The sequence below is a fragment of the Gossypium hirsutum genome, chromosome D02 (genome assembly GCF_007990345.1).
Source record: "Gossypium hirsutum isolate 1008001.06 chromosome D02, Gossypium_hirsutum_v2.1, whole genome shotgun sequence".
Classification (NCBI taxonomy): Eukaryota; Viridiplantae; Streptophyta; class Magnoliopsida; order Malvales; family Malvaceae; genus Gossypium; species Gossypium hirsutum.
In genome coordinates, this window is record NC_053438.1 from 59,434,567 (window position 1) to 59,457,708 (window position 23,142).

Below are 23,142 nucleotides of genomic sequence, written 5' to 3' on the forward strand. Positions count from 1 at the left end.
CTTCGTCTCCAAATGTTATTACCGGTACTTTCACTCTCTATGATACTACTGTAATTGCATTGATAGATCTAGGATCAACTCATCCTTATATATGTATGAATTTAGTATCTAGTAAGACTTTGCCTGTAGAGTCTACTGAATTTGTGATTAAAGTATCGAACCCTTTAGGCAAGTGTGTATTGGTAAATAAATTGTGCAAGAACTATCCGTTAATGATACGAGATTTTTATTTTTCGACTGAACTGATGTTATTACCATTTGATGAATTTGATATAATTCTAGGTATGAATTGGCTAACGTTACATTATGCGAATGTGAACTACAAACGAAAGACGATCGATTTAACACGTCAGAATAATGATATTATTCAAATTGAGTCAGATGATCTGAATGGGTTGCCAGCTGTGATTTTGTCAATGAAAGCTCAGAGTTATCTGAGAAAAGGGTATGAGACTTACTTTGCTTATGTTCTTGATACAAAAGTGACTGAAAAAAAGATTAAATCTGTGCCAATTGTGTGTGAATACCCAAATGTATTTCCCAAAAAGCTACTGGGATTACCACCAATTCGAGAAGTTGAGTTTGGTATTAAACTAGTACCAAGAACTACTCCGATATCAATAACTCCATATAGAATGGCTCCGACCGAGTTAAAAGAATTGAAATCTCAGTTACAAAAATTAATCAATAGAGGATTTGCACGACCGAGTTTCTCTCCCTCGGATGCTCCGGTATTATTTGTGGAAAAGAAAGACGGAACTATGAGAATGTGAATTGATTATAGATAGGTCAATAAAGTGGCAATCAAGAACAAGTATCCTCTGCCCAGAATAGACGATTTGTTTGATTAGTTGAAAGGGGCTACTGTGTTCTTAAAAATAGATCTAAGATCTGGTTACTATCAGTTGCGAGTAAAAGAATTCGATGTGCCAAAAACCGCTTTCCGAACGAGGTACGAACATTATGAATTTTTAGTTATGCCTTTTGGATTAACGAACACTCCTGCAGCCTTTATGGACTTGATGAACCGAATTTTCAAACCGTACTTAGACTGATTTGTTTGTTGTATTTATTGATGATATATTTATTTACTCACGAGATGAAACTGAGCATGCCGAGCATTTGAGAATCGTGTTGCAAACTCTGCGAGATAAAAAATTATTTGCAAAGTTCAGTAAATGTGAATTCTGGTTACGAGAAGTTGGTTTTCTAGGACATATAGTGTCAGCATCGGGTATAAGAGTTGATCTGAGCAAATTTCTGCAATAATGGATTGGAAACCTCTGAGAAACGTATTCAAAGTTTGTAGCTTTCTGAGACTCGCAGGCTATTATAAATGATTTGTGAAAGGCTTTTCAATGATTACGACTCTGATGACGAGATTGCTTCAGAAAGATGTAAAATTTGAATGGTCCGAGAAGTGTCAGAAAAGTTCCGATCAGTTGAAAGCCTCCTATTAATTGAAAATCCAGTGTTATTACAGCCAGAATCGAGTAAAGAATTTGTGATCTATAATGATGCATCGTTGAATGGCCTGAGTTGTGTTTTGATGCAGGAAGGAAAAGTCATAGCTTATGCCTCGAGACAGTTGAAGCCACATGAAAAGAATTATCCGGCACACGATTTAGAGTTAGCAGCCATTGTGTTTGCATTGAAGATTTGGCGCCATTATTTGTTCAGTGAGAAATGTCATGTGTATTTTGATCACAAGAGTTTGAAATATCTAATGACTCAGAGAGATTTGAATTTGCGACAACGAAGATGGTTAGAGTTGTTAAAAGATTATGAGTTAGTAATTGACTATCATCCGTGAAAAGCAAATGTTATTGCTAATGCATTAAGTCAGAAATCTTTTTTTGCTCTATGTGCAATGAATACTCAGTTGACTCTATCTGACGACGGCTCGGTTGTGGTTAAGTTGAAAGCGAGACCGTTGTTTTTGTAGCAGATTTGTGGAGCTCAGAAATTTGATAATGAAATGTTAGCAAAATGAGCTCAATGTGATTCAAACCCTGATTCAGAGTTTCAAGTTGATTCTGATGACTGTATAAGATTTAGAGGTCGATTATGTGTTCCGAGAAATTTAGAGTTGATTTAGATGATTTTGAATGACGCACATAGTAGTCATTTATCTGTTCATCCGGGAAGTACAAAAATGTATAATGATTTGAAATATCTCTATTGGTGGCATGGCATGAAACATAATATTTCAAAATTTGTTTTGAAATGTTTAATCTGTTAGCAAGTGAAAGCTGAGCATTAGGTACCGTCTGGGTTACTGCAGTCGATTATGATTCCCGAGTGGAAATGGGATAGAATCACGATGGATTTTGTATCGGGTTTGCCTCTGTCACCGAGTAAGAAAGATGCGATCTGGGTAATTATCGATAGACTGACTAAGCCGGCTCATTTCATTCTGGTACACACGGGTTATTCACTTGATAAGTTAGTTGAGCTATATATCTCTCAGGTTGTAAGGTTGCACGGAGTACCTATGTCCATTGTTTCAAATAGAGATCCGATATTCACATCGCGTTTTTGGAAGAAAGAAAGAAAAGGAAAGGAAAAGAAGAAGAAGAAGAAGAAGAGAAGAAGAGGGCGGTGCCGAAAAAAGAAAAGAAAAAGAGAGAAAGAGAATAGAGAAAGGAGAAAGAAAGAGAAAAAAAATAGAAAAATAAGGTATTTTTTTTAAAAAAATAATAGATTATCTTCTTCTCCTCCTTTCCTTTTCTTTCTTCTCCTCGTGTGGCTAAAGGAGACCATTATAATTGGGGGGTGCCGCCTCTGCCACTGGCACCTTTGGTGTCGCCTGTGGCAGTCCCTCCACTCCTATTTGTACCATTTTGATACATAGTAAAAAGCTTGTATTATTTTAGTAATTTTTTAATTTTTTTGTATTATTTGTGTAAAAAACCCAATTTATGGCCAAGTTTCACTTTGATTTGTTATCTGAGCTTCCAAACCCCTGGGCATGCTATTTGTGAAAAATCAATGTCTCATCTCCAAGTCTAAGGGCACGTTTGGTTCGCTGTATTGGATTAGAGGTGTAATGTAATAGAGGTGTAATGGAATAGAGGTGTAATAGCAAATCAACTATTTGGTTGAATGTAATGGAATAGAGGCGTAATAGTAATCTTGTATTTGGTTGAATGGAATAGAGGTGTAATAGCATAATGGAAAAAACTAAAATGACTAGAATACCCTTAGCATAAATTTGTTTGGGTAAATGATTATTGTTATTGTTATTTAAAATTTAATAAGATTATTAATATCAATAATAAATAATTTAATCATATTTAAACATAATTATTATTAAATATATTATAATTAAAATATATAATTTAATAAAATTCTTAATAATTAATATTCTTATATGAATTTACTCAAATCATAATATAGATAATTTAACATAATTATTATTAAATATATTATAATTAAAATATATAATTTAATAAAATTCTTAATAATCAATATTCTTATATGAATTTACTAAAATCATAATATATAATACTATAAAATATAATTTGAAATAATTAATATTAAATATATTTTAATTAAAATATATGATTTAATAAAATTTAAAATAATTATAACTAACAAATTTTCTCATTAGAAATGCATTGTACAAAATGCCGGTCAGCTCATTTCAACCTTCCAGCTACCAACTAATATGTTTTCCAATTTTCTAGCCCACCCAAACTTTACAAAATGCTAGATAGCATATTAGTCACAATCATATTCACATCACTAACTATATCCGAAAATGAATGACCCTGGGAAAAATTACAAATATTACATGGATTTCATTCAATCAATGTTGATGCAGAAGCATCCTTACCCTCTGTTGAAGTTGAGTCAATGACCTAATACAAGTGCCCTCCTCCCATGTCTTTAAGCGTGTAAGGCTGATTAGTTCCCGAATAAAAACTACCATTTCGTCAAGACTACTTTGCATTGGCAACTTGTCTTCAGATCCCTTGCTTCGGTGTTTCCCGTATACAGCCTCAAATTCTCTAGACTTACTGGCAGCTGTTCGTAGTACTGAGTTAGGGTGCCCTGAAATGATTACCAGTCAGGTGACATTCATCATAGCAGATGCTAAAATTTTGCAATTCAGTCGATTCTCTATAAACAAAGATCTAGATATATTCAGCAGAATTAACGCTCATAATAATAGTCTGATGAATTAACGCTCATAAAATACATACCAAAAACAAAATTATGATAGTAAGGTTCCATCACCACCTATCCATATTGGCCTTACACGATGTTAATAATACCACATGTATATTATGAATAAAAGTATAATCATTAATGTAATTCACAAAGGCTTTTACTTAAGAATATGGATCATGTATAAGAATGTACCATAGGAATTCTCTTTTGTTTCAAAAAAAAACTTTACATATCATTAGAAAAGAATGGCTAGAATTTGGTTGAAATTTACTCCTTGTTAAAATAAAAGTTTGAAAATGAAAAATTGAGCAACAAAATTTATTCACATGTGCAGAGGTAGCAAGTGTACACCCCAACCATTTGCATGCACATACAAAAATAAACCCTAAAATATGTAGGAAGAAATTTGCTGCAGTAGTGTGAGATAACTCTGGTTAAAACTCATTTAAAAATCATAGAAAATTTGATAAATAATAACTACTAGAAAAACAAGCCAACAAAACTCATTCATACATGCAGAAGTAACAAATGTACACCAATCACTTTTGTCTATTCATTTCTTATCTCTCTCTTTTGAAATCATTGCTCATAAGTCATAAGCCTGCCACTCATTGCTTGAGCTTTAAACTGTTATTTTCAACCTCTTAAGCAATTAATAGAAAGAGCTAATTTGTGGTTAATCTCTACTTAAAAATTTGATACACCATGGTAGTACATCAAAATCTTTGAAAGATAGATTCCATTAAAAGGATTCTACAATTTTTGGTGGAAAAGACAACAACAACAACATTCAGTAACAGTTAAGAGTAAGACTATTTACTCTAAACAATATAGAAAATAGAACTTGAGATCTCTCCAGTGGAAAATAAAACCTCACCTGCACTATGAAGGCATTAGGAGGAAGAACTTTGAAGCAAAGAAACCAAAGAAGTATTACAAACTGAATGATTGGCTTCAGCAAGAGCATTAGTGGGTAAAGTATCTTTCGTAGGCAATGAGAGTGCTTTTGCCATTGTATATGTGAATTAATTAAAAAAATTAAACAATAGATATTGATAGCCTAGTAATAATACCTTAGCCTAAAGATGCTCCTCCAAATAGTACCATTGTGTGAATATGAAAAGATCCATTCTCTATAACAGCAGAGTGGGGTTCGGAACCTATCAAAACATTTAAATCCACATTCAATTAGTATATTTTTTAATATAAGAAATTCTTAAGATAGTCTATCTAAATTTAGAGTTCAAACAGAATAATCTTTCGTATATGGTGCATAATGTAAAATTTAGGTTCACAAAATCTCCCATCATACAGGAAAACATCTCTTTTATCATAATTACTATCATAATTTTATTCATCAATTAGTATCAACTACTTCAGCTGAATAGTCTGAGCAGAATTAACGCTCTGCATCCCCAAAGGATAACATCTCTTTTGCCCAATAGAATCATAGCGTTTGTTTCTCCATTGAAAATTCTCCTGGAAAATTCAACACCACCAAGGGAAAAAAAGGAAGCAGAAGCAGAAGAAGTTACAGGTAATAATCTCAAATATACATCATCTCAAATTTCCCCCCCAAGAACAGAAGAGTAAAAATACTCTACAACAACTATTATGAAACAGAGATATTTCAGAGCCATCACTTGAAAGCGGTTATTACACAAGAGCATGACACAGCCACTGAACATATTGATGAACTGTATATTGGACAATGCACACGGGATGCCTAAAATAATACGATGGAATGGTACAAGATTAGCAAAAGACTTTAAAACCAACTAGCTATGGATCTTTCTAGGATTGCAAGTTAAAGCACAAGCATTTATCTTTTATTGCTTCAGCTTCCTTCCCATACTCCTTGAATTTATATTCATCTTGTTTAAAGTTAGGGGGAACCTTACCCTCACTGTAGCATTGATTACAAAGACTTAAAATGAGACTTTACTTCTTTAGAGCGAGAACCAATAATTGGGTAACGGTAAACTGAGCAGAGATGGCGTTCATGACGATTCCTATCTCCAGTTTCTAACTTCAGGAGAGTGGACAAAATACCAAAGCCCCAATCAGGATCATTAAACATGATAAGGAACTCATTGAAAGATACCATTGAGGTATCTGTTTCTCCATGAACTTCCAGCATTTCACTAGCTCCATGAGAAGGGATAAATATAACCCTCAACAATTTGATGTACTGAACTGCATCTACCTTTCTAGTATGAGAACCACCTTCATTTACAGCCCTCAACAAAATATAAACAGATAAAAGAGTACCGAAAAAGAGAGAAAGAGGTGAAAGCAGCCATAGATTTGAGCGAAACAAAGCAGCAGCCCTAAGAAGAGAAGATATGCGACGGAAAAAGCTAAGGAAAATTGGAAATAAAAGATGAAGAACGGAAGAAGTAAGAGGAAAGGTACCTAGATGAAGAAGGAGAAGAAGATGAAGAACGGAAGAAGGAGTAGGAGGAAAAAATAAAAGAAGCGATCAGGAGGTTAAAACAGGGAGGCTAAACTTAAGCAGCACCTTAAGTTTAGGGAAGAAGAGGTTGATTTGCTAATCGAATCAATCTCGGAATCGGCTACTTCAGCGAACCTGGTGCATCTAAGCAAATGTTTCTTTTCACTCACCGCTAGCATAAACTTTAGGATTGCTTTCGGGAAACAGTTCCAAGGGAGTCAACTTGATAACCATAAGTTACAAAAAGTGGTGTTTGAGGCGGAACTATGTTGGGAAGCTTTTGTGCCTCGGATTTTTTTTCCCTTATGTAGGAAAGGTAATTGACCGACTATGAAGTGGGAAAACACCCTCGTACCAGTGTCGTATTGGTATTCGACACGGACACACCGCCGATATGGTCGGATACGTACCAAACACACCTTGACGCATGTTAAAAAAAGTCACTGCTAGACTTTCTTTTGACCTGGACTAAAAACGAAAAAAAAATCATATAGAAGGAAAATTTTAGTAAACCGATTAAAAGGAGAACTTTAGCATTTAATTGTGACTATTTATGGGACTTTTACATATTTGTCTTATTTGGAATCATGGTGCAGTTTCTTGGACCTTCGTGCATTCCCTTATATGAAGATGATGATAATGAAGATTTTGTAGATGAAGGTTTTGCAGAGAAGAAAGACAGAAACAAATATAAAGGCAATAAATGAGGGGAAAAAAGGGGATAAATGAGTGTCTAAAGTAAAAAACGAAAAAAAATAGTCAACGTACTTGTCTAGTTATAACGGGGTAAGAAAGTAAAAAAAAATTAAAGTACTATAAAAATAGTGAAAGTAAAGTATAATAAAAATATGTGAGACTATTATAATAAGAATATATATATTTGTCTAGTTAATGTATTTATTAGATTACAAATATTTAAAAAATAATCATTTTAATTATAAATTAATAAATATATGTGTGACACAAATTTAGATTTGATATAACATGTTTTGTGTAATGAACTTGAAAAATGTATTACTATGTTTTGTCATATTTTATGTAATGATAAGAGAGCTTAATGGAAAAGAATTGATTATATATTAATGAAAAATATCAATATTTTCATTTATAATGAGTATTTTAACATAAAAATATATATAAATATTTTTTATTACCGTATCTTGCGTATCTATGTTCTCATTTTTCTAAAATTATCGTGTTGTCGTATCAGTACCGTATCGTATCCGTATTGCGTGGTCGTGTCCATGCTTCTTAGTTAACTGGTTTACCGGTTTCATAGAAAGCTTGAGAGTGTTAGAGTAGTTAGTAAAGTTGTTAGTAGTTAAAACTGTTGTACGTTCAGTTAACAGTTGAGCTGTTAGTTATGCGTTCATTTGTGTATAAAACTATGAGAAGCCTGTACTTAAAGATCATGAGTTTTATTATAATGAAGAAAATTTTAAGTCTTTGTTTCTAAGCTGCTTGCATAGCTTAACATGGTATCAGAAGTTGGTTCTTTCCTGGTGTCTTCTTAAATTCTGTGTGTTTTCATGGATCCTCCATCGAGTCCATCTGCTGTGCGTTCTCCCTCCTCAGTATCGGTGTCCAGCGCTACTGATGGAGTCGTTGATGGTAGGTTTTTCTCTACAAAGAAAATTAGTATTTTTCTTGATGATAGCAACTATCTTCTTTGGCGTCAACAAGTTCTCTTGGCTGTCAAAACATATAAGCTTCAAAGCTTCTTGGATTCAAGAACGATCCCCCCTACTCCGTTTTTATCTGATGACAATGGTATGAGTCATGAAAATCCAGATTTTGCTCGTTTTGAACAGCAGGATAGCGCCCTAGCCTCTTGGCTATTGTCTTCCATTAGCCAAACGGTTCTTCCACATCTTATTGGCATGGACACGAATGCTCAAATCTGGGATGCTCTCCTCAACTTGTATGGTAGTCAGAACACCTAGAGACTAATGTCCTATAGACGAGCCTTGCATTCTCAACGCAAAGGTGATCTGAGCATGAAAGAGTTCTTGATGAAAATAAAATAATGTTGTGACAACCTTGCTAGTTGTGGTGAGATTATTAGTGAACGAGAACACGTAACTGCCATTCTCAATGGACTTTCTCCTGAGTATGAATCAGTGATTGCCATTATTACAGCAAGTCAGGTTCCATACACTGTTCAAGGTGTAGCAACTATGCTTGTTGATGCTGAAGCCAGACAGCAGGTTGTCCTTGGTGACACCTCTAGTTCTGCAAATGTAGTTACTGATCAACCATCTGACCGTACCAGTTCTACTGATCATGTTCCATCTTATCGCCCTTCCTCAGCATATCGAGGACGTGGGCGAGGACGCTCTTCTACCTCGCGAATTCAGTGTCAATTGTGTGGCAAGACTGGGCATCTCATTGATCGCGGTTATCATCGTTTTGATTCTTCCTACAAGAGTACCAATTATAGACCTCCTCCTCAGGCAAATATCTGCATGGTTGGTGCAGGTCCTCAAGTTGCACCATGGTATGTTCCTTTTTTGCCTGTAACACAGCCAAATGCCGCATGGTGTCCACCAGGTTGGTTTTCTTCCACTCCTTTTTCGTCTAGTTGGCCTAATGTTTTTGCTGGAAGTCCTACTCAGCAGGCTGGTGCATCTCCGCCTCAAGCATATGTTGTAACACCTGACACAGTTGGTGATAATGCATGGTACCCAGACTCTGGTGCCACACATCATCTTACAAACTCTGCTGCATCAATAAGTGACACCGCTACCTACAAAGGACCAGGTAAAGTGTATGTAGGAAATGGATCAGCTCTTCCAGTGTTGTCTACAGGACAGTCATCTCTGCTCACTCGTTCTCGTCCTCTATATATGCGATCTTTACTTTTTGTGCCAGGCATTACTAAGAATCTATTATCAGTGTCCAAGTTCACAAAAGATAATCAAGTCATGTTTGAATTTCTTCCTACTCAGTGTCAGGTTCGTGATTTGAACACCAAAGAAGTACTTTTTCAAGGATCAGTTGATCGTGGGCTGTATAAGATACACTTCAACAATTCTGGAAAAGATGACTTGGATTCCAAACGAGCTCAATGTCTTACAACCAGTGCCACGCTCCCGCTCAGTATTTGGCACACTAGATTAGGACACCCTTGTCGAGCCTTACTTATAAAGGCTCTTCATCACTGTAATATACATTTTGATGATGATAATAAAGCTAATGAATGTGTTGCCTGTCATATGGGAAAAGAGCACAAACTTCTATTTTCAAAGTCTGTTACTGACTATACTTCTCCACTACAGTTGGTTGTTACTGATGTTTGGGGACCAGCACCGATTCTATCTAATGGTTTTCGCTGCTATGTTGCCTTTACTGATGTTTTTACACGTTACACATGGGTGTATTTTTTGAAGAAGAAATCTGATGTCTATGGTGTGTTTCCACAATTTCACAGACAGGCTGAAAGGATTCTGGGCTGTAAACTTCGAGCATTACAAACTGATGGGGGAAGGGAGTTTCAGGTGCTACAGAGCTATCTCAATCATCAAGGGATAGTACATCGACTCACCTACCCTTACACGTCTGCGCAAAACGGTGTTGTAGAGCGCAAGCATAGGCAGATAGTTGAAATAGGCTTGTCAATGCTTGCTCATGCGTCCATACCTTTGACATTTTGGAACGAAGCGTTCTGCAGTGCTGTGTACTTGATCAATCGCTTACCTTCTTCTACCTTAGGTAACATATCCCCCTATGAGAAACTATTTCACATGCAACCAGACTACACATTTCTTCGAACCTTTGGCTGTCTATGTTTCCCAAATCTTAGACCATTTCACAAAACCAAATTGCAATTTCGGTCAACCCCTTGTGTATTCTTAGGTTACTCACCCTCTCACAAAGGATACAAATGTCAAGACCCAACAGGTAGAGTCTACATTTCCCTAAGTGTCACTTTCCATGAATTTAAGTTTCCATACAAAAGCAACACTGTTTTAGCAGTCCCTAATACTACACATGTCCCATCCAGCTCTAAACTTTTGGTCCTGTCATCACCTCAACAAACACATGTCATTCCTACTATCTCTAATACTACATCTCCATTAATTTCCCACCGTCCATCTGTCAGCCCCTCTACTGTTGTTCCTCCTAATATTACATCTACACCTATCTCTCATGAGTCATCTCTACCTAGTTTATCTCTACCACTTAGAAACCTTACACCTGAGCAGATACAGTCCTCTCTACTTACTGCCCCTAGTGTGTCAGCTCCATGCAATACCCATAATATGCTAACCAGAAGTAAAGCAAGAATTTTTAAGCCAAAGGTCTTTTTGAGCATGTCATCTCCTTAAACCTGTACTGTGCCTAGCGACATTCATGAAGCTATGAAGTCTGCATGTTGGTAGGCTGCGGTGCGTACAGAGTTACAGGCATTAACTCGCAACAATATGTTGTGCGGAAGCGTGTAAAAGAGTAAAATTATTGTACTAAAAAATCACACTAAGTTCAATTCCCAGGAAAGAGAGGTGGATCACAAGGATCGCTTAAGTACCAGGTCTTTCCTAGCCAGAATATCCCTCAATCGTAATTTAATAGCACAATAAATCACTACAATCACACACACAATTCATGCAGAATAATACAATAAAGAACACAAGAATTTAACGAGGTTCAGCAAATTTTGCCTACGTCCTCGGGCACTACCAAATATATTTCACTCCAAAATACAAGTGAGAATTTACAAAGAGAGAGAGAGAAAACAATGCCTTAAGTAGAGAATGGCAAGTTTGAGATACAGAATGAGAGATGGTTATGCCTATTTATAGTTGAGGTTCAGGGATCAACTTGCAAAGTCACTTTACAATTAGGGACCATATATTGCAAATATTCAAATTTTATTATGCCAATATCTCGATACCCATATCTTTGACTTTCCAATATTTGATACCCATATCTTTGACTTTCCAATATTTGATACCCATATCTTTGACTTTCTATTATTTGATACCCATATCTTTGATTTTCCATAAATATGGATAATTCCCAATAATCTCCACCTTGAAGATTTGATTCGAGTAATCTTATCTTCACACAATTCTCTCTGCCTTTGTCAACAACACTTGATAGTGCCTTCTTCAACTGTTAAACATGCAGAATATTGATCAAGTTCAAACAATGTTCGAACTTGATTGTTGTTACCACCTTGGTCATCATATCTGCGGGATTATCTGCAGTCTTAATCTTCTGAAGGTGAATTTTCCCCTCATCAATAATTTCCCGCACAAAGTGGAAACGTACATCGATATGCTTTGTACGTGCATGATAGACTTGATTCTTTGCTAAATGAATAGCACTTTGACTATCACAATACACATTAATATGCTCCTGGACCAATCCCAAGGTTTTAACCATACCTTGTAACCAAATAGCTTCCTTTACAGCCTCTGTTACAGCCATGTATTCAGCTTCTGTGGTTGACAACGCAACTGTAGACTGCAGTGTAGACTTCCAACTTATTGGTCCTCCAGCAAGAGTAAACACATAACCAGTTGTTGATCTTCGTTTGTCCAAATCACCGGCATAATCAGAATCAACGTACCCAACAACACCTTTACCAAGTGTAGTATCCTGCTTGAACTGTAATCCAATATCCATGGTCTTATGAATATACCGTAGAATCCATTTACAGCTTGCCAATGTCCTTTTCCAGGATTATGCATATACCTGCTCACTATACTAACTGTCTGTGAAATGTCGGGTCTTGTACACACCATTGCATACATCAAGCTACCTACTGCATTAGAATACGGAACTTGTAACATGTATTCTTGTTCCGTATTTTTCGAAGGAGATAGTTGTGCAGAAAGCTTGAAATGAGAAGCCAACGGGGTACTTACAGCTTTAGTCTGCTCGTTCATGCCAAACTTCTGTAGTATCTTCTTTAAATATTGCTTCTGAGATAAACTAACTCTGCCATGAGCTCTATCCCTACATATTTCCATGCCAAGGATCTTCTTAGCTTCACCTAGATCTTTCATCTCAAACTCAAGGTTGAGTTGAGTCTTCAATCTCTCAATTTCAACTTTACTCTTAGATGCTATCAACATATCATCAACATATAAGAGCAAGTATACGAAAAATCCTTCTTGTAGCTTCTGAAAATACACGCAATGATCAAATTTACTTCTTGTATACCTTTGCCCTTTCATGAACTGATCAAATCGCTTGTACCACTGCCTTGGAGATTGTTTCAATCCATAAAGCGACTTTGTCAGTTTGCAAACCCAATTTTCTTTATCAGCAACCTTGAATCCATCTGGCTGAGTCATATAGATTTTCTCTTCCAAATCACCGTGTAAAAATGCGGTCTTCACATCGAGCTGAACTAGTTCAAGATCATATTGCGCAACCAAGGCTAGCAAAATCCGAATAGACGAATGCTTCACAACTGGAGAAAATACTTCATTGTAGTCTATTCCTTCTTTCTGAGCGTAACCCTTTGCTACCAATCTAGCCTTGTATCGAACTTCATTTTTATCAGGAAATCCTTCCTTCTTTGCATATACCCATTTGCATCCAATTGCCTTCTTTCCTTTAGGTAGTGTCACCAACTCCCAAGTCCTATTTTTATGAAGAGACTGCATTTCTTCATTCATAGCTTGCTTCCACTTTACACTATCAGAGTTACTTCTTGCTTCTGTGTAAGTAGAAGGAACATCATCATCTGCAATTGGAAGTGCATAGGCCACCATATCATCAAAGCGAGCAGGCATACGAATCTCTCTTCTTGGCCTTCTATATGCAATTGAATCATGTTGTTGTAGAAGTTCTTGGGTCGAAACTTCTTCATCATTTGTTCCTTCAATATTAGCTGGATCATCATTAACCTTTTCAAGCTCCACCTGCTGCAAAGTGCCACTAGTTGTGTTATCCTTTTGTGAATCATTGTTCTTCATCATGGTTGATTCATCAAAAGTCACATCTCTACTGAAAATTATTTTCCTTGTATCAGGACACCAGAGACGGTATTCTTTTACTCCACCAGTTATACCCATGAATAATGCTTTCTTTGCTCTTGGGTCTAACTTAGATTCTTTTACATGATAATATGCAGTGGAACCAAAAATATGTAAAGAATCATAATCAATAGCAGGCTTACCAGCCCACCTCTCCATAGGAGTTTTTCCATTTATTGCAGCTGATGGCAACCGATTAATTAGATGGCACGCATATGTAACTGCCTCAGCCCAAAATTCTTTGCCCAATCCAGCATTGGACAACATACATCGAACTTTCTCCAGTATAGTCCGATTCATACGTTCTGCCACCCCATTCTGTTGTGGTGTATCTCGAACAGTGAAGTGTCGTACAATACCTTCATCGTGACATACTTGTAGAAATGGATCATTCTTGTACTCAGTACCATTGTCTGATCGAAGTCGTTTGACTTTTCGACCAGCCTGGGTCTCCACCATCTTCTTCCATTTCAGAAATACATCCAAAACTTCATTTTTCCTTTTCATTAGATACACCCATACTTTTCTTGAATAATCATCAACAAAAGTAACAAAATAGTGCATACCTCCCAAAGAAGCCACTTTAGTAGGTCCCCACACATCACCATGAACGTAGTCCATAATTTCTTTTGTATTGTGAATTGCTGAACCAAATTTTATCCTCGTCTGCTTGCCCAGAACACAATGTTCACAGAATTCCAATTTGCAAGAATTTGCACCTTTCAACAAGCCTTGCTTCGCCAAACTCTGCAAAGCTTTTTCACCAGCATGTCCCAATCGCATATGCCATAACCTGGTAGCCTCTGAATCTGCATCTTTCGTAAAAGCTGTTGATGTTGATCCAATAACTGTACTTCCATTTAAATAGTACAGATTATTCCTTCTTGTGCCTTTCATCACCGTCAATACCCCGGCTACTACCTTTAGTAATCCATCTCTCAAAGTGATTGTGAGCCCTTTAGATTCTAGGACCCCTAATGAGATAAGATTTTTCTTCAAGCTAGGTATGTAGCGAACATCTGTCAAGACTTGAATTGAGCCGTCGTGATTCTTCAATTGGATTGTACCTACTCCCATTGTCTTACAAGCGCTATCATTGCCCATAAAAACAACTCCACCTTCTAGTTCTTTAAGACTAGAAAACCAGTCCTTATTAGGACACATATGGTAAGTACATCCCGAATCCAAAATCCACTCATCTGTATGACATGCCACTGCCATGCCAATCAAGCTAAAGCCTGACTCCTCATCATGCTCCGCTACACATGCATCAGAAATAGCTTTACCCTTTTGTAACTTAGGACAATTCTTTTTCCAATGCCCTTTTTCACGACAAAAAGCACATTCATCTTTGGCAGGTCTCCCTTTGGACTTACTCCTTCTACCAGATTTGTTGCTGCGCGAACGACTTCTTACTGTTAAGACTTCTGTAGTTGTATCTCTGTGATCTTTTTTATCTTTCTTTCGAGTCTCAGATCTATACAACGCACTACAGACTGCATCAAATGTGATTGTATCCTTCCCATGAAGCAATGTGGTGGTAAGATGATCATATTCATCGGGAAGAGAATTCAACAACAGTAATGCCTTGTCTTCATCTTCAAATTTTTCATCCAAATTTAGCAAGTCTGCTAAAATTTTATTGAATGAGTTCACATGGTCATTCATCGACATACCGGGTGCATACGTGAATCGATAAAGTTTCTTTTTCATATAAAGCCTATTTTCAAGACTTTTTGTTAGAAACTTTTCTTCCAGTGTATCCCACAACTTCTTCGCTGATGCCTCCCTCATGACAGAGTACTTCTGCTCTTTGGCCAAACATAGGCGAATTGTTCCACATGCCTGTCTATTGATCTTGGCCCACTCCTTGTCATCCATATTGTCAGGTTTTTCTTCAAGGGCTATATCCAGCTCTTGCTGACATAAGACATCCAGGATCTCACATTGCCACATACCAAAATTATTTGTACCATCAAATTTCTCTACTTCAAATTTCGCATTGGTCACAGTAGTCTTTGACGATGACTTTTCCATTTTTTTCTCCTCAATCCCAACTACAGTACGTGAACAGTGCCGTGAACGGTCGTATTCCCCAAGTACGAATCTAGCTCTGATACCAATTGTTGTGCGGAAGCGTGTAAAAGAGTAAAATTATTGTACTAAAAAATCACACTAAGTTCAATTCCCAGGAAAGAGAGGTGGATCACAAGGATCGCTTAAGTACCAGGTCTTTCCTAGCCAGAATATCCCTCAATCGTAATTTAATAGCACAATAAATCACTACAATCACACACACAATTCATGCAGAATAATACAATAAAGAACACAAGAATTTAACGAGGTTTAGCAAATTTTGCCTACGTCCTCGGGCACTACCAAATATATTTCACTCCAAAATACAAGTGAGAATTTACAAAGAGAGAGAGAGAAAACAATGCCTTAAGTAAAGAATGGCAAGTTTGAGATACAGAATGAGAGATGGTTATGCCTATTTATAGTTGAGGTTCAGGGATCAACTTGCAAAGTCACTTTACAATTAGGGACCATATATTGCAAATATTCAAATTTTATTATGCCAATATCTCGATACCCATATCTTTGACTTTCCAATATTTGATACCCATATCTTTGACTTTCCAATATTTGATACCCATATCTTTGACTTTCTATTATTTGATACCCATATCTTTGATTTTCCATAAATATGGATAATTCCCAATACAATACTTGGGACATTTGCGCATTACCAAATAATCGACAAGCTATCGGTTGTAAGTGGCTGTTTAAAGTCAAAACAAAGGCAGATAGGTCTCTTGACAAGTATAAAGCTCGCTTGGTTGCAAAAGGATTCTTCCAGCATGCAGGACTTGATTTCCATGCCACGTTTAGTCCAGTTGTTCGAGCTTCAACCATTCGGACAATTCTTGCCCTTGCTGTTATGTAGGACTGGCCGTTACGACAGGTTGATATTAATAACGCTTTTCTTAATGGTGAATTGACTGAAGAAATATATATGGAGCAACCTCCTGGATTTGAGGTATCAAACGGTACTGGACAGAAGCTTGTATGCAAACTGAATAAGGCTCTCTATGGCCTTCGCCAGGCTCCTCGTGCTTGGTTTCAGACACTTAAGCATTATCTGGTCTCTCAACTTGGTTTTTGAGTGTCCAAAGCAGACTCGTCATTGTTCATTCGAGAGTCAGCAGGGACGTGTCTACTGCTCTTGGTGTATGTAGATAATATAGTGCTCACTGGGAGTTCTGACCATGACATAGGTGAGGTAGTTCGTCAGCTTCACAATAAGTTTGCTCTAAAAGATATGGGTGATCTTAACTTCTTCTTAGGGTTTGATGTACAAAAGACAACTCAGGGGCTGCTACTTAGCCAAAAGAAGTATATCATGGAGTTACTACACAAAGCTGGTATGGCTGAGGCTGCGACTACTCCTACGCCCATGGTGAATATACCTAAGTTGACTGCCCCAGACAATAGTCTGTTATTCTCTGGTGTTCATCTGTATCATAGTGTTATAGGAATGCTTCAATATGTGTGTGTTACACGACCAGATCTTTCGTTTTGTGTCAATAAGCTCAGTCAGTTCATGAACTCCCCAAGTGATAATCATTGGCGAGCTGTTAAACGTGTGCTGAGGTATTTAGCTGGTACGTTAGATCATGGATTATATTTTTCAAAGGGCCAACTAGATCTGGTGTGCTACTTGAATGCAGATTGGGCTTCCTCTATTGATGATCGTCGCTCTACATCTGGTTATGTTGTGTATATAGGACCAAACCCGATTGCTTAGTGCTCGAAGAAGCAGTCAGTAGTATCAAGATCCTTTACTGAAGCGGAGTATCACAGTCTAGCCAACTGCGTGTCTGAGTTGTTGTGGATCAAACAGTTGCTAGATGAAGTCGGGGTAGCAGTAGCAAAAACACCAGTCATTTGGTGTGATAATTCTTCTGCAGTGTTAGTAGCAGAGAACCCTACACATCATGCTAGAATGAAGCATGTTGATATTGATCATCATTTTGTGCGTGAGAAGATTCTTGCTGGTTTACTTCAAGTTAATTTTGTACCATCTGATCAGCAGATTGCTGATGTCCTCACAAAGCCTGTCACAGCGAAGAACTTTGCATGGTTTCGACATGCTCTACGTGTTGTCTCATTTAATGAACTTGGTGCTCAAAAAGTTGATCAAACCAGGGGAATGTTAGAGTAGTTAGTAAAGTTGTTAGTAGTTAAAACTGTTGTACGTTCAGTTAACAGTTGAGCTGTTAAGTAGTTGAGCTGTTAGTTATGCGTTCATTTGTGTATAAAACTATGAGAAGCCTGTACTTAAAGATCATGAGTTTTATTATAATGAAGAAAATTCTAAGTCTTTGTTTCTAAGCTGCTTGCACAGCTTAACAGAGAGTAGCTTTCATGAACTTGATGCTGTCTTTCAGCAAGTAACCGATGATCATCTAGTTTCAAGACCCACCAAGCACGATGAAGAAGACATAATCGATGTGCTACTGAGAATGGAGAAAGATCAAACCCAAAATGATTCCATTCAACTTACTAAAGACCATATTAAGGCAATCCTTATGGTAAATAACCAAACTTTTCCCTTTTTTCGGCAATTCATCTTTTTGTATATATGGCACTGATTCTTACTTTATCATCCATCAGGGCATATTCGTATCTGGAATAGACACTGGTGCAATTACCATGATCTGGGCAATGATAGAGCTAGTAAGGAAGCCAACAGCCATGAAGAAAGCACAAAATGATATTAGAAATTGCATTAGGAAGAAAGGAAAACTAACAGAAAATGATGCTAGTAAGCTTAAATACCTGAAGATGATAATTAAAGAAACTCTTAGATTACATCCTCCAGTTGTTCTTCTTGTTCCAAGAGAGACTATGTCCCAAATAAAGATCGGAAATAAACTAGAATTGCGGTAAATGTTTGGGCAATAGAACGAGATCCTGACATCTGGAACAACCCAGAAGACTTCATTCCCGAAAGGTTCATCGATAATCCGATCGATTTGAAGGGGCAACATTTCGAGTTGTTGCCGTTTGGTGCTGGTCGAAGAATTTTCCCTGGAATGAACATGGGAATGGCTGTTTTAGAGTTGGCACTGGCGAACCTGCTCTATTTTTTTGACTGGAAATTACCAAGTGGGATGACGGAGATGGACATTGACATGGAGGAGGAAGTAAGTATAACCGTTGGTAAAAAATTTCCTCTTATGCTTATGCCCATCAACTATAACATGTGGGAAGATGATGAGATAAAGCATTGCTGAATAACACAATCTGGATTTCGGAAGTTTTAAGAATCTGTATGATTGAAGTATATATATATAGAAAAAAAATTATGCACTGGGACCATTTGGAAGAGTATGATTATTGTATCATTGACGGCAATACATATAATCAGTTGCATCCATTTTACTTATCCTTAACATGTTTTTTTATTTGATGTTTAAAATTATTCATAATTCTTTCTTGACTCTTAAATGTAAGAATTAAACTTATTTGAGTGTACTTAAACTTATGTTTTATTATATTAATAATAATATCGATACTAATCAACTTGTCATATTGTAGAATTAACATCTTATCCAATGTATCATGGACCTAGACTGGAATTTTTGTTATAACCAAAGTGTTTAAAGAATTATAAACTGTTCGTAATTAGCTATTAAATGTTTGATTTTGTACCTAGTTCATTTTCTAAAAAAAAATTATTAAGATTGAATAGTGTGGATTTTGATTTTTTGAATCGTCTTACATTTTAGAATAAATTTGTTCTCTTGTTTTTATATTCGGTTTTATTTTGTTTTTCCACCAATGGGTTTACAGAGCAGAAGTTTCTTCATTCACTAAAGTAATAGTTAACTTTCTAAGTCATGCCATTATATGGCATGGGTAATGGCATGGGTTCAAATCTCACCAAATGTAAATGTTGAGATTTTTTTGTGGATGAATTTGTTCTTATTTTTTGAACCCAATGACTCTCAATATTGTTTTGATCACCCAAATATAATTTTTATTTAATAACTAAAATTTTCAAAATTAGATTTTTAGTCACTATGTCATTTAGTATATAATGAATGTACTACCTTTTCTTTATTGGCCTAATAATAAAATTTTCTCTTCAATATTTATATATTGTATCAATTTAATCATATATCTAAAAAAATCAACAATTTTAACCCTAAACATTTTTAATAGTATTCGAAGCTAGAATTTTTTTATAATTTTTTATTTGATGCCAATAAGCTTTTGAGTTTTTTTGAACCGAAAAACTATTGTTTTAAATAAAAAACTTATATAAAAAAAACTCTCCAATGAATTATGATATTTCTGGCATTAAAAATTAAAAACCTTTGAGTTTTTCAATGTCTGAGGAACAATATTTAATCTAAAGTGTTAAAAAAAATTATCAACAACTTATAATCTTATAGTTGTACATCTCACCCAGCCGACATTTCCACATCACAATATCAAATTTGTATTTTGAAATTATCAAAATAGGTAATTCCCTTACATGCTAACAATTTACACATTTCCTCTAATTATGTTGAACACATAAATTCTTCTCTCTCATTAGGAACACTAATCGGTCTCGGGATCAGGTTTTAATAAGTGTAAAATAAAAATTAAGAACAATATAAAGAAAGTAAAGACAATAGGGACCTACAAGTAGCAATCATACACAAAAAAAAAAGGACAAGGAAGGAAATCAAATCAACATTGGTAACAAATATAAAAAGATACAGATTCCAAAAAATAGAAACTCAGGAAAAAGATGGACATTGCAAACCCTTATCCCTATTTATAACTTAAAACAAAACCCTTCATCTACTTCGAAACTTACCAAGTAAGTTACCACGTGCTCAACATGCACTGTTACTTATATACAAAAAGCTGTCCCAATCAGAGTCCGACATGTGTATCCAAACAATAATACTGATGACGGTTTCATTAGGAACCCAATAATATGCCGCAACATATCGCACATTTCACCAACTGTATCATTAATAAATGTATACAAAACTGCATATACGGATCTTTTCATCCAGCCATAAGTCCAAAGGACATACAAAATTCAATTATTCAAATTTCAAAATTTTATGAATAATACTTCAACTTTGATGTCAAATTAACTGTCCAAACCTTCATTATCTATATCTATACCGCATACCTCTCAATATGCTCGCAAAGGTCATTTTATAACATTCACTTGTTCGGGATAATTATTATACTTATGTAGTAAATTTTGTAAACTTATAGTGTATCTCATGAATCTCACATCATATTAATGACACCACGAATCTAGGATTAATTTGTGAATCTTAAATTGATGAACTTTAGAATTAGGCATCTCCACTAATACTATGTGAGGGCCATGTGGAGGCTTAGAGTGATTGATTGCTAGTCACCCTACAATGTTTCATCCTAAGACATAGCATCACCATCGTTGTTAAAAATATCAAATCAGACTTCCATATTAGTAATTTTAGAACACATATCTAAACTTATCCCTCGCTATAAAATGGTCATGCAAACAAGTCATAAAAATTCACGTGTAGACTCCTTCTCAGATTCCCAAAGCTTTCCACAAACATACGTCTCTACCAATTTTCACCTCATCCTCCTTCGTTCAACTACCGTCTTCCTCCCTTATTCACCTCACTAGTTAATAGGGATAAAAGGAAAAAAAAAACTATGAAGACCTTCACCATTGTATCATCAGATACAGTACTATTTTTTTAATCATCTACCAATCACCATAAATACATAACCATTACGATTCATCATCCCACAATCCATCATCACACGTCCCATCATCACAGTAACTCATATTTATAGAAACCAAAGCAAATTCAATAAAATCTAAGAAAAAAACAACCCTCGAATAAGCAAAGGAAAACGGGAGAAGAACTGAGCAAGAAAGAAGAACAAGAAAGGAGAAGTGCCACTCAGATTGGTTTTTGCATATTGGAGTTATGTCATCTAAACCCCTTGGCAATTTTTCAACTTTAAGCTATGATCTTTTTAATTACTTTATTTATGCCCTTATAATAAATGTTTGCATCATGATGTAATTGTCATTTCGATATACATAAATTTTGTATAGTTAATTATGATTGATATTATATGTTTCTATGAGTGTGTGTAAATTTATAGTATTTTTCAGTAGTAAACTGCAACCTATATGTTTCTGCTTTTGCTTGTTTTAATGCATGTACATGTATGATGTTGTGAACACACGGTGATTGCTGAAATTTTAATTTGTTTAATGTAATGTTTTATCTATATTTTTTATACTGCATGCGGAATCATTCAAATTTTTTAAAATAATGTGGCAATTTTTTATGCGATAATAATATTGAAAGTTATTATCCGGAATTTCACTCGATAATTATTTATTGTGAAGCAAAATAAGATTTTTAAAATTCTATTGAGAATTATTGTCGGGATTCTCGTCTTGAAAAATTAGTTATCCATATCCATGTTAGCTTGATTATTCATCGATTAAATATAGAATGTCTGTGTCGGATTTCTGTCGGGACTTTTGATAATTATTTATCTAAAAAGAATATCATTTTCACAAATAAAATGATTTTATTATTATTTGAGAATTACTTTCGGGTTTCTTTTGGGATTCTCATTTTTTATTTTTTTTATTTTTATTATTCAAAAACAAAACAAATATTTTATTTGAGATAATTTCTTTTAAATATGAACTTAATTTCCATATTTCTTGGTTAATGATAACACATGATTAAATGGTATCGTTTTTGTTAATGGACGTTGTGAGGGTGTTAATATCTTCCTCACGCGTAACCGTACTCCCGAACTAATTCTTGTTTCGCAGACTAAATTTTTTAATAAATTTTAATTTTTTATTAAAAGGATAGTTTTAGGTGGCCAATCACACCCAATCACAAGATTGGTGGGGACTCAAAAATTTTTTAATTCATCCAACGAACTTAAAAACAATTATATATGACATTTGCTATTAACATTAAATTTATTCTATGAATAAAATCAAGAATTAAACACTAAAAAGTTAACAATGTTACCTTTAGATACCAAAATATATAATTTTTTACCAATAAAAGTATCAGATTAGACCAAAAAATAACATAAATGCAACATTAAAAAAAAGTATCAAACTTAAATACCAAATGATATATTAAGCATTACATGAACAACAACTAATGAATCAAAATTCTAGTTGTTTGACATACAAGTAACATTCATTTATATATTTTTTGTTATTAGTAGTATTGTTATTATTAGTTGAGCAAAATTAACATTTTGCCTATTAATTACTTTCACTCAAAATGTTACTTCTATAATAACTTTATCATTTTTATCAAATTGTCCTTAAACCATAACAACACATTTTAATAGTAAAAAAAAAAAGAATCGTTTTTCTTCTTTCTTTTTCTTGTCATTTTGATCACAAGAGAAACCCTACCTGCTTATACTCTTTACCCATTTTATTTA

The 23,142-nt window shown here is 35.3% G+C and overlaps 1 long non-coding RNA gene across 1 annotated transcript; it reads right to left on the reverse strand.

The window, feature by feature from the left end:
• Positions 1 to 3,584: 3,584 nt before the first annotated feature.
• LOC107909725 (uncharacterized) lies at positions 3,585 to 7,034 on the reverse strand. Its single transcript, XR_001687329.2, has 2 exons — positions 5,250 to 7,034; positions 3,585 to 4,056 (listed from the first exon to the last, which is right to left on the reverse strand). It is a non-coding gene; the product is annotated as an uncharacterized lncRNA (long non-coding RNA).
• Positions 7,035 to 23,142: the final 16,108 nt, after the last annotated feature.